At 42.9% G+C, this 13250-nt stretch overlaps 1 long non-coding RNA gene across 2 annotated transcripts; it reads right to left on the bottom strand.

Annotated features, from left to right (window-relative positions):
* Positions 1-511: 511 nt before the first annotated feature.
* On the bottom strand, positions 512-8484 carry LOC131382452 (uncharacterized). Of its 2 annotated transcripts, none has more exons than XR_009211956.1 (3): positions 8263-8484; positions 7011-7112; positions 512-777 (listed from the first exon to the last, which is right to left on the bottom strand). It is a non-coding gene; the product is annotated as an uncharacterized LOC131382452 (long non-coding RNA). The 2 variants fall into 2 exon arrangements; XR_009211957.1 differs by lacking the exon at positions 512-777 and adding an exon at positions 5032-5113.
* Positions 8485-13250: the final 4766 nt, after the last annotated feature.

Raw genomic sequence — 13250 nt, 5'->3', positions numbered from 1 at the left:
ATCACGAGGTCAGGAGATCGAGACCACGGTGAAACCCCGTCTCTACTAAAAATACAAAAAATTAGCCGGGCGTGGTGGCGGGCACCTGTAGTCCCAGCTACTCGGAGAGGCTGAGGCAGGAGAATGGCGTGAACCCGGGAGGCGGAGCTTGCAGTGAGCCGAGATTGCGCCACTGCACTCCAGCCTGGGCGACAGAGCGAGACTCTGTCTCAAAAAAAAAGCTTTCTGGAGCATCAAAATGGGAAACTAAGAAAGCTAAGATGAGGGAGGCGTGTTTTCCATTTTCACAAGGTGGCTGTGCCTCTCTCCATCCCTGTGGCTTCTGCCCACAGCCAAATCTTCATGGGATCTGCAGGCGTGTTGAAACTGCTCACAAGTACACCTCCCCTGGGGAGTAGCACCAAGCCACAGGCCTGCCTGAGCTGTGCCTCTCTGCTGATGAACAGCCTCTGCTGCAGTCACTCTAGAATTTTTTTTTTTTTTTTGCCTTTTGCAAGAAACACACACAGTGTAATAACCATCTGGCCCCTTTATTTCTCAGTGGAGCTGCGTGTGTTCAGTGCTGACCTTGCTGGCCTTGCATTTGGCTGGAAGCAATCCTCTTATTAAATCAGAAACCAGAGGGGACCCCTGCCCCTTACCCCTGACCCCAAGACAAGCCTGAGGCTGGCCTCATCCTGACTTCACCAGATTGTCTGGCATTTAAATGCCAACATCTCTCCTAAGAGCCGTGATGCAGGCAGGAGGCTGTGCAACTTCTTATACTTCATTTCTCATCTATAGGAAGAAAAGAAAAGGGAAAATGTCAGAGGAAATTCAGTGCTGACACCCAGGGCAGATAGCTTGTTGGACTAAGAGGACACATACCTATTGGATGAGGCTGCAGGACTCCCCAGAAAGATTGGGGGCCCTCCCACGTGGCCCCATGACCTCTGATTGTTGCCTGCAATCTACTGTCAGTGTAACTGCCTTTCCAGAACACCTACTGTGTGTGAGGGACTGTGCTTGGTCATTGGCATGCCGTCTCACTCCTCAACCTTCACATCTATGCTGAGAAGCAGGTCGTGTAGCAAATGTGAGAAAGTCCAGCTTGGCAAGGCACAGAGAAGGCCTGCTGCCTCCAGACCTGTGGCCTTGACCATCCAGATCCTGGTGATCAGCCTGCAGCTTCAAAATCTGTGAATGGGGCATTCACTGTGGGCACCAAATACAAATAGGGGCTATGACCAGTGCTTTCTCTGCCATAGACCATACAATGCAAAACAGTGATGAGAAACTGCTTGGCCAGATGGGATTCGAATGGGCAAGTTCAGTAAAGAAACCACACGTTCTCTGTGGTGCCCAGCCAAGATGCCTAGGCTCTCTTACTGTATTTGGAATGTTTGGATTTCCCCTGGACCGCCCTGGCATGCAGATCTGCTGCATTTGTTTGCTTGCCTGACTCTGCTTTTGTGGCTGCTTGACAGTCACAACCCTCTGCTGACTGACCCTGACTTTCTGTAGATAATTTATTTTTACCTAGTGTTTCCACAGCATGGGTTCCCATGAAGGCAGGGAACCGAAACAGAGGCTTGCATGCAAGTAGATTATTTGGGATGTGATCATTGAGATCAAGAATGGGGACTACAGGGGTAGGAGGAAAGCTTGCGGATGAGGGGAAAGACAAGAAAAGGATGAGTATGGGATTTGCCATCACTAGGGCAGAACATTTCTGAGGAGCCTTAGGAGCTCTTAGCCCCTAACCCCACTTGGTGAAAGGTAGCCCAAGGCGTTAACTCTCAGGCATCTCTGGGTTGTGCAAGGACCGAGGCTGAGGTGCACAGATGCTGCAGGCCATGGCATCAGCTCATCCCATGGCAGGAAGCGAGAGTTAGGTAGCATCTGTCTGAAGTTGCCACAAGGCTGCTCAGCCCCGGTCACTGAAGTAGTGGCTGGAGTGAGAAGGGCTGAGAGGATTTGGGTGGTGCACCCATGATGTGCTACACACTTGCCATTGCACCTTTCACTTTTAAGTCAAGACGTTGACTCAGGATTTAACCAATATTCTACCCTAAGCGGTTATTCTTTAGATTTTGCTTGCCTCAAGGATGTTCCATTTCTTTTTGTTTTGTTTTGTTTTGTTTGTTTGTTTGTTTTTTGAGATGGAGTCTTATTCTGTCACCCAGGCTGCAGTGCAGTGGCATGATCTTGGCTCACTGCAACCTCCGCCTCCTGGATTCAAGCAATTCTCCTGCTTCAGCCTCCCGAGTACTTGGGATTACAGGCATGTGCCACCGTGCCCAGCTAATTTTTTTTATTTTTATTTTTAGTGGAGATGGGGTTTCACTGTGTTAGCCAGGATGGTCTTGATCTGCTGACCTCGTGATCCTCCCACCTCAGCCTCCCAAAGTGCTGGGATTAAAGGTGTGAGCCACTGCGTGTGGCCCGGATTTCCATTTCTTAAAGCCAACTTTGCCTATCTCTGTTCTTACGCACACAGACATAGTAGTTGTTTCCTTCTGGGCCAATCAGAGTCCCCAATTCAGAGGTGCCCTGTTGCAGACAGATAAATACAATGAGACTCAGAGACATTAAGGAACTTGCCTCAATTCACTGAGCGTATAGCTGCTGGGAGAGGTCTTAAACCCAGGCTTTGTCCTTTTTTCTACTGCATCACCCTACCTCTTATCCTATTAGACTTTAGGAATTTAATGTTTTTCGTTAAGATCACCTCAAGTAACTCTCTCTTTTTGTTTGTCTTGATCTATGCAAAATTTCTTTCTCATTAGTCTTAATAAGACTTTGATGCCTCCTCGTTGTCTACAGAAGAGACTGCAAATACCTTACAATGGCTTTCAAGGTTCTCTAAGGGGTCTTTCCCAGCCCACCTTTACTTCCTAATAAGCACTTTATTAAGCAATATCAGATTATTGTCTATTCTTAGAATTTTTCAAAACCATCCTAGTTCGCTGCCCTTGCTATTTCCAGTACTTGGCATTCCCTCTACTTCTCTATGCCTGAAAATGATGGCAATGGCTTTGGAATTGGGCAGTGAGTAGAGGCTGGAAGAATTTTGGAAAGCTTGCTAGAAAAATCCTAGGTGCCTTTGAACAGACTATTAAATAGGGACATTGTTGAGGAAAATAAGGAGAATTTTAGAAAAATCTTAGAAATCACCTTAGAAAAAGCCTAAATTGCAGTAAACAAACTGTTAGTAGACACCTGTACTTGAAGGATACTACTAGCCAGGGCTCAGAGGGAAGCGAGTGGTATTGGAAACCAGAAGAAATGGGATCCTTATAATACAGTGGCAAGAAGCTTAGCAAAATTGTATCTCGTACATTCACAGAAAGACTTGAGTGAGGAAGACTAGGAGGCTGCTGCCATTTGAAGATGAAGTGCACAATATGACGGGGAATCAAGTGAACAGAAAGTGTTGATGGGGATCCCAGCAGATAGCCAACAAAAGGGAACCCCACTTCTACAGCGGCAAGGAACTGCATTCTGCCAAAAACCTAATGAACTTGGAAGCAGATTCTTTTCTGGAGTCTGTAGATAAGTGCCTGTCTTGTGGACACCTTGATTTCAGCCCTGGGAGACTCTAAGCAGAGGGGCCAGGTGAGCCCACCTGGATTTGGGACCTACAAACTGAGATAATAGATGTGTGTTGTTTTAAGTCACTGATTTTGTGGTAATTCGTGACAGCAGTGGTAGGAAATGACTACATTGAGATTCATAGTACTTCTTACATCTGTTGTCATGTTTTTCATTTGTTTTGGAAAATTCTCATCCACTCCTAATACATTTTGTCTGATACATTATTTCTGCCCTCTCCTCCTGGACATTGAATTAGATGAATGTTAGATATTTTCATCATTGTCCTTAGGTTGCTTATGTTTTGACATATGTTTCATGTGTATCGTTCATCTTTCTTACTCACTAGTATTCAGAGAGATGGGTAAGTAGAGCTTATTCCATTTGATGTCTCCCAATCTACTAATCCTCTCTTCAGCGTTGCCCAATCTGTTATTAAGCTCACCTGCTGTGTTCCTAATTTCATTTTTGTTTCCTTCAGTTTTAAAAATTCAATTTGATTCTTTTTGATATTAATACATTCCAGTCCTCTGGTGGATTTCTCTATCGTGTCATTTATTTTCTTGACCATATTAATAATAAATATTTACTAGTATATTTTTCATTGCTATATTTCCATTGTTGGATTTTTCTCTTGATCTGGTTTCTTATGCTTCATAACATTAAATTAAAAGCCACTCATGGCCAGGCACCATGGCTCATGCCTATAATCTTAGCACTTTAGGAGGCCGAGGTGGGCAGATCACTTGAGGACAGCAGTTCGATACCAGCCTGGCCAACATGGTGAAACCCCATCTCTACTAAAAATACAAAATTAGCTGGGTGTGGTGGTGGGTGCCTGTAATCCCAGCTACTTCAGTTGAGAGGCTGAGGCACAAGAATCACTTGAACCTGGGAGGTGGAGGTTGCAGTGAGCAGAGACTGTGCCACTGCATTCCAGCCTGGGTGACAAAGCGAAACTCTGTCTCAAAAACAAACAAACAAACAAACAACAAAAAAGGCCACTCACTATGTACCAAACATTGAAGAGACCCTGGATAATATGTTCTGTTTCTTCAGCTGTGGTTTCTACCACTTTCTGCTCACCTTAGGCTCTTGTGTTCTAGCTTGAGAATAGGCTTACTTCCCTTCTCTCTGGGACCTTGGTCTTTTTGGCAAATGTTGTCTTAATTTTATTTTACTCTTCTCAGAAGGCTCCAAGGGATCTGTGAAACCACTTCTTCCTGCTTGACTTTCTCCTGGGCTTCTCATCCTTCCATCAGCATAAGCCCCAGCACATCAGTCATTTCAAAGAACTTCCTTTCTCTCTGGGAATTTGGCCCCTTAAGTCTAAGCTCCTTTCAGTCTGTGGTCACATCAATCCTGGATCCTTAGAGGACTTTTTCTTTCTTCTTGCAGTTAAGGAATTAGGAGGAGTATCAGCTGTATGAGCTTTGGATGGGCCAAGTAAAACATACATCTTTTGTTTGTAATCCTTTGCCTAGACTTGAGTCACATGATTGCACCAACCACAAGGAAGGCTGGAAAGGGTGGTCTATGCCTGTGCCCAGAATGAAAGAGACAGGTTTTGTGAGCAATAGAAACCTGTGCAACAGCACAGTCTAGATTTAATAAGCTGAGAGATTTAATTTGGGGAGTTTAATAACATTGGAAATGTGGAAGTGACCCAAATGACCTCTGAAGGTGCCTTCAGGCCTAGCGATTCCTATTTGATTTCTAAATGTGATTTACTAAAGAATTGCATACAGCATGCTGATACACACAAAAAAATAAGAAGACGAAGACATTCTGCTCATTTTTAGGAATTAAATGCTACATTCACAATATAGCATATTCTTGTCTGAGGTGCCAAGAGAGTCTTCGTGATTTAGAATCCTTTACAATGGCCTCCCTTAAAAGTACCATTCCTGCACAAATTAATTCAGTGAGTCCTCTGAATATTCAACTTCAATGAGCTGGAATAAATGTTCACTGGAGACTGGATAACTTAAAAGTTTCATCTAGCACAAAGCTAAAATGCCTTTGTATCCAAGGAGAATATTATCTTATTTCAAATTTTCACTGTTGTTAAATTATGGTTTAAGTCTTAACTCTATGTATTTACCACCTCCAAACTTTTAATAGGTATTTGGGGGATGCAAGAAAAGCAAAACCAATGTATCTTTTTAAAATATATTATATCCTAACTAATGAAACTTAGATGCAGAAACTGATAATGAAGTAATACATCTGGAGAAGATCAACATTTGGATCAGAAAACAAGAATCACACAATGAGGGCTATTATTGGTGATTTTTAAAAATTAATTTATTTTATTTTTAGAGTGGTTTTAGGTTTACAGAGCAACTGAGCAGAAAGTATAAAGAACTCTCATACACTATGGATTAGTTGGGTGCATTTACTACAATTGATGAACAGATATTGATATATTGTTAATTAACTAAAATCTATAGCTTATATTAGGATTCACTTTTTGCATTGTACAGTTTTATAGGTTTTGACAAATGCATAAAGTCATTTACAATAATATAAATAGTTTTACTGCTGTTGTTTTAATGTGAAGTTTCCTGATGACATTTGATGTCGAACATATTTTTATGTGCTTAATTGCATTTGTATATCTTTTTGGTGAGGTATCTGTTCAGATATCTTGCCCATTTTGTAATTGGGTGGTTTGTTTTCTTATTATTGACTTTTAAGAGTAGATTGTATATTTTGAATACCAGTTCTTTATCAAATATGTGTTTTGAAAATATTTTCTCCCAGTCTGTTAGTTTGTCTTTTCATTCTCTTAACCATGTATTTCACAAGTCAGAAGTTTATTAAAGTCCAAGTTACCAATTTATTCTTTCATGGGTTGCACTTTTGTTGGTGCATCAAAAAGTCGAACCTCAGGCCACCCAGGATTTTCATCTATGTTATCTTCTAGGAATTTAATAGTTGTACATTTTACATTTAGGTTTATTACCCATTTTGAGTTAATTTTTATAAAAATTGAAGCCTTAGTCTAGTTTTATTTTTTGGTATGTGATGTCCATTTGTTTCAGTATCATTTTTTGTAAAACCTCTCCTTTCTCCATTGAATTACATCGGCTTTCTTATTTTTTTGGGGGGGTGGGGGGTGGGGAGGAGGGTGAAGTGGGTGTTTAGGGATTAACTTTGTCTTTAATTTTTAGAGCACATGTAAAACTCTTTGGAGGTGTTTCATACCTGTAGGAGGAAGTCCAGATGCAGGAGGAAGTCCAGATGCCCAACTGGGTATTCAAAAGCATTCAGAACGTATTCCCTGTTTACTCTTTTCTAAAACATCATCTATTACATTTATTACTACTGTACACATACGTTTCTACTTTCTGTTCCTCAAACTCCCCTCAGACTCTCATACCTCCTTTCCTTCTGTACATTGTTCTAATTAGAATGCCCTGCTTTGAATTCACCTGGGCAGATTTTCTGAAGACTGTGCGGGCAGAGAAGAGTCTGTTGACTTTGCAAGTGATTTGTGACGTCCATATGATTGGTGACATTGAGAACAGCAGTTTCTGTAAGTGAAGGCAGAAAAAGAATAAAGAGTAAATTAGAAACTCGAGGTGAAGAAATTTGCCATAAGGCAAAAAGAAGGAAGGAGAGAAGCGTAGTAGGTAGTAGCTGGATGGAGATGTGGGACTTAGTGGAATATTTTTGTTTTTAGAAGGGAATAAATAGAATGTTTGTTTTTGGATAGGGGTCCTTCCTCTTTTGAAGTACTCATAGCTTTATGATACTCCTCTGAAGTACCCACACCTATTTACTTGGCATATTCCTTACTTTCACTTACAGGTGATTTGATACCAGTCCTCAGGCACCCACCAGAGGGCCTTGTGCACATCGGCCTCTCTACCAATGCTGCTGAATGAATGAGACAGCCTTCTGAGGGTCAGGCACTGATGACCAAGATTAGGAAACTGCAGAGTGTGGTGAGAAGGCATTTGTAGGGAAAATGGTGTAGGGCCCATGATTATGCAGGGAGGTCAGCACCCTGAGCCACTGCTGGGGAGACTCAACTCATGCTCAAGACATGGCTCTGAGCGGCAACTCATGAGTGCTCAATTTCCAGAGGAAATGTATGAGTTACTTTAAAAGTTTTTCCTTCACATTTTTGTTGATAGAAACCTAATTTTGCATTGGAGCAGCAATGTGTCTGGACTGGGAAATTTTACTGGAAGTTTTCTCTCTCAGCATCCCTTGCAGCTAGGGCTGGCCATGTGACTGATAATTGGCCAATGATATAAGAAGACATCTACTCTGAGGCTTCTGGGAAACTTTATATTTTCCAATAAAAGAAGAGAACTTTTATCCCCATTAACATCCTGCATGTCTAGGATTCTAGGATGAAAATGCAGCCTGGAATTGCTGCAGATATATCTAGATTGGAGAAACTATGTGAGGATAAAAATCTAACATACCTGCAAGAGACTGAGTCCTTGATGAACTTATTGAATAAACCCTTAAATGGCCCATTGCACAACTTACTATTAAGTGATTGATATCCTTAAGATTGAAGACAGTAAATTTTCTGTTTCTTGCAGCTGAACACATTCTAATATTAATAAAATTTCTTTTACCTTTTGTCTCAATATGTCTTACTTTTCCACTAACAATATCTGAACAAATGGGATTTTTAGATTAATGTATTTATTGATTGTAACATACTTATTGCTGAGACATGCTGACACCATCAAGCTGTAAAATGCAGTCCGGGTTTCCTGATGAGATAGAGCAGGTCCTTCCTATCTCAGTCAATGAGGGGAATAGAGCACTTCAGATTAAGCACATTTAGGCTTCCTAAAGGAGTCAGGATCAGAAATACGGGCAGTGCCTGCCAGTCAGTGACAGAGAGAGCTCATGTTCTGAAGCAAAAGAAGTCACTGGTATGTCTTGATAAAGCTTGACTATGAACTTATCTCAATTTTCTTTTCAAGCAAGCAGGCATCTGATGGTAAAGGCATTCCTTATTGACTGAGCACAGGTTCTCCTTTTAGCTCTTGCTGACCAAATCAGCGTGGAGGCTGCCCCATCTATGAGGAGCTGATGACCAGCTAGTCTTTGTTTGAGGGTCTTTGCATGTGTGTCAGGCTGGGAAAACAACCCAGGACTGTGGCCTATCTCCCAGGTTCCTTGATGCCCCCAAGCCAACAGCTCTTTAGATTTTTTCCTGTCTTCCCACCTTGCAGGCCAGCTTTCTCTTTGTAGCTAAAAATAAATTATGGCCTCAATCTTAATTTCCAGAGATAATAGCTTATTAAGTAGGACAGGAATAAATGCAATTAGGTTGTGATGCGTGGAGCTGATCTCAGTACTTGGTGTTCAATCACAATAGCCTCTCTTTAGGCAACTCAGTCCTAGTCCTATTCTCTGCACGTGTGGGAATTATAATGAAATGAATGAATGAAAATAAATGAATGAAAATAAATCTAGACCAACATCCACTGGTGAAACTGCAACCCACAGGAGAAAACTGGCCAGAATATCTGCACAGGAAGGACAGGGAGACTTCTCTTTATAATAACAGAACCCAGAAGACGATCTACAAGGTGAGCAGGAGAACTGAAGGTTATTCAAATAAAGATGTTTCTGAACAAAGGCTAAGTTAACCACTCAAAGACTGAAAGAACTAACAAAATATATGCTTCATGGTGAAATAAACTTAATCCTGAAGAAATAATTAAGACAAACATGAAAACAGAGAAAAAGAAAGTTGTCAGGATAGAGTATATCAAGCAAGAAAGAATTAAATATAGAAACAAGGTGAACTGAAACATCAGGTAGGAAGAAACATGCAAAATGAGGAGATTGAGTAATTCGAGTTTCAAGAAACAGTATCAAAGTTCTTATACTTGTTGACCAAAAGTGGAATTATAGATCAACTTTAGACATTTTGAAATAAAGAACATATCCTCAAAGCTTAAGTGTAACCACCAAAAGAATGAAAAGGAGATTTATAACTAAATCTCCTGAACCAGTAGAAATTGTACTTATAGAAACCTTAATAAATCTAGCTCATGTGACTTTTCTCTTCTTCCTAGGTTCTGCCCACAGGGGAGATTGTTACCTATCGCTGGCCCCAACACCAAGTCGAAGTTACACATTTGCCTTGGCCCTGCCCTGAGAAGGTGCTGTGACATATTGCTGGGCCCAGCACCAAGGTCATGGGACTCTCCTCTTCTAACTGGACCCTGCCCACAGAATAGAGGGTGACATATTGCTGGGCCCAGCACAAGGGCAATGTGATTCTTCTGCCTGGTCCCTGCCCACAGGGGTCATTGTCACATATCTCTGGGCCCATCTCCTAGATGACATGACTCTCCTCTTTCTCCTGGAACCTGTCCACAGTGGGAATTGTGACGTATTGCTTGGTCCAGCACCTCTGTGATGTGACTCTCCTGTCATGCCTGGGGCCAGCCCACTGGGGTAATTGTGACAGATAACTGGACCTAGCCCCTAGGTTATGTGACTCACCTCTCCTTCCTGAGCCCTGCCCACAAGGGGGCTTGTGACATATCTCTGGACCACTCACCTAGGTGATGTGAGTCTCTTGCCTGGGCCCACCCCTCAGGGTGTATAGTGACATATTGCTGGACCCAGCACCTAGGTGATGGGACTCTTTTCTACTGCTTGGCTCTGCCCAAGGAGAAATTGTGATGTATCACTGGGCCGAGCATCTAGTGATGTGACTCTCCTCTCCTGCCTGGCTCCAGCCAAAAGGGGGGATTGTGACGTATCACTGGACCCAACACCTAGGTGATGGGACTCTCCTCTTTTGCCTGGGCCCCACATATTTTGGGTATTGTGACCTGGGTGATGGGAGCCTACTGCTTGAACCCTACCCACAGGGAGCTTTGTGACATATCTCTGCATCCATCATGTAGGAGATGTGACTGTCCTCTCATGCTTGGCCCCAGCAAAAAGGGGGGATCATGACATGTCACTGGACTCATCACCTAGGTGATGGGACTCTCCTCTTTTGCCTTGGCCCCACATACTTTGGGTATTGTGACATAATGCTGGGCCCAACACCTGGGTGATGGAAGGCTCCTGCCTGGGCCCTGCTCACAGCCTTGTGACAGATCTCTGCATCCATCATCACCTAGATGATGAGACTCTCCTGTTCTGCCTGCACCCTGCCCATGGGGAAGATTGTAACATATCCCTGGGTGCTGTTCCCAGTCTTGCCTCATGGCCTTTGCCCCAGCTGTGTCCTCTGCCCTGCAGGATGCACTTCTGCTCCGTGTGGCTCCCTCCCACTCTTACTCTCCAAATGTCCCGAACCCCTAAGCCCCACTGCAGCCCAACTCTACTCTGGCTCTGCAGCGCTGCTTCTTCATGATGTGCGTTTTCCAACAGCAGACGGGGGCATGAATGTGGACGCCTCATTCGCTGCTGTGTGCCAGCATCCAGAGCAGGACTGGAGCCCAGAGCAGGCACCTGACTGATAGTTGTTGAATGGGTACAGTAATGAATGACAATGAAAACACTGTGTAGAAACACTGGCTGAATAGTACCTAGAAAGAAAATGTCTCAAATACCTACATTAGCAATGAAAAAAACACTGCTAATTAATGAACTAAGCATCTAATTCAAGAAACAATTAAAGCAATGCATCTAACTTATAGAAAAAGTGAAAAAAATAAAAAACATAAGATCAAAAACTGATGCAATGAGAGCATCAAGAAAAACAGAAGTTTCTTCTTTGAAAAGCGCTGTTTAATAATACCTTCCGCAACGTGAGGACATTCTGTGCTAACTCAGCAGCCACTAGTCACGTGTATTCAGTACTTTAAATGCAGCTAATCCTCTGACTGAGGGTCTAAATTTTTAATCATATTTAAGTTTAATTTTAATCCATTTCAATAGCCACATAAGGCTAGTGATACTGTGCTTGACTGCACAGTTCTAGAATATTTCAATACAGTGTTCCTAAGTTGACATGTATAATAATTATTGTGGGAGCATAATGGGGGATAACTAGATACACCCTAAATGACTACCAGCAGTAAAAGGCATTAATAAATTGTGATAGATTCATGCAATATAAAATTATTTAAAGTTAAAAATGATTTACTAGAGCTGTGCAATTGAGTGATGTACAAATGCTAATGCTCAACTGCTTCAAACCTACAATAACAGCAGTTTCAAGGATTTCAGCCTAATACATTTATAAATATATTTAAATTCCAAAAATATTCAATTCTGTGTCAAAAGCAAATTGCATAATCATATTTAGAGTCTCATGTTACTAAATTTTATTTAGAGTAACATTTTAAAACTCTACAAATTAGCACTTTATGTTTTGAGGATGGGAATAGATGCAGAACAATTGTTTATTGATATTTTACACAAATGTTGCTATCTCTGGATGAGGGACATGGATGCCCTCAAGGAGGGGTATGCAAGGTCCTCAAATTGTTTAAAAATCTCCAGCCAACGGACAACATATTCAAACTTGCTAAAGCTGGTGGTGAGGAAATGGGTGTTCATTATATTATTTTATACAATTTCTCATGTAATAAGAAGGAGACAACAGGAAAGAGAAGGAAAATAAATCAAGTCTCCAGTGCTCTGTTTCCAAAGCCCCTGCAGTAGACTTCCTGGAGCCCCTGACTGTGGTTGCAGCACAGGAGGCCTGTGCCTTGCAGAGGCAGCAGGCACAGGTGGCCAGGAACACAGCCTCATCTTGCCCATCTCCTGTAGAATGGGGCCCTTTTGGTGCCAGGAGGGCATGAGAAAGCATCAAGGAGAATGTGGACAGGCTGCAAATCTCTTAGTGTCCCCTCTCAGTCTCCCTGGAAGACTACAGTGAGGGTCTCAGGTCACCTGGCTGAATCTCACATCACAGTGAGCAGCATAGCTGGGCCTACCACCACCATGGGGTGAAGGACCTCTCATAAATGGCCTGGAATCCTCAACCTATCATATAATGCACACACCAACCAGGAATGTCCAATGCACATCTTGTTACTTTCGGGAAATCACTTTCTGCCCTGCAAACCTCGCCCTTCAAAGCCCACGTCTGCCCGATCCCCACTTATCAAAGGCAACTGGCCCCATCCACGTCACTGCCTGGCACATTCAGCCAGCACAGGGCGGCCACCTCTGCTGTGATGGGCCTTATGTCACCACTCTGCCTGCCCCTTTGGTGTAGTTTTCCTTGCTCTTGTTTTCTCTGGGAAAGGAGGTCTCACACAGGTGGACATTAGATCATGGTCCTGCAGTGGGGGAGCTGCTGGGACGAGGCTTCCTCAGCTGAACCCCAGATGGGACCAGCCTGCTCAATGCGAGGCAAGGAGGAGCTTTAACCTCCCTTTCTGGGACAAAGCCTGTGCCTGGGAGTTCATGGCATGAAGGGACAGAACCAAACGAGGGTCCCCCAAGGTGGCAAATCCTCAAGAGACAAGAAGGGGAAGCTAACTGAACACATGCACCCAGCTTCTGCTCCCAAGTGTACCAGTTAGATAATTCACTCCTCCTTCCCTCACAGAGAGTGTGGGGGCAGAGAGGAGGGCTTTCTGCATGGAATGAACAGCTAAGACCTTCCCCTTATTTGTGTTGTGTTGGTATTTGTTGCTAACAATTATGGCCAGCAAATGGGCTAGGCCATTTGTATTCACTTCTCCTTTTACCCTCCCCTAGTATGAACTTTC

This window comes from Hylobates moloch, unplaced genomic scaffold, assembly GCF_009828535.3.
Source record: "Hylobates moloch isolate HMO894 unplaced genomic scaffold, HMol_V3 SCAFFOLD_24, whole genome shotgun sequence".
NCBI lineage: Eukaryota > Metazoa > Chordata > Mammalia > Primates > Hylobatidae > Hylobates > Hylobates moloch.
Note: the sequence above shows the minus strand (reverse complement) of the source record. Positions and strands in the feature narration are given on the sequence as shown.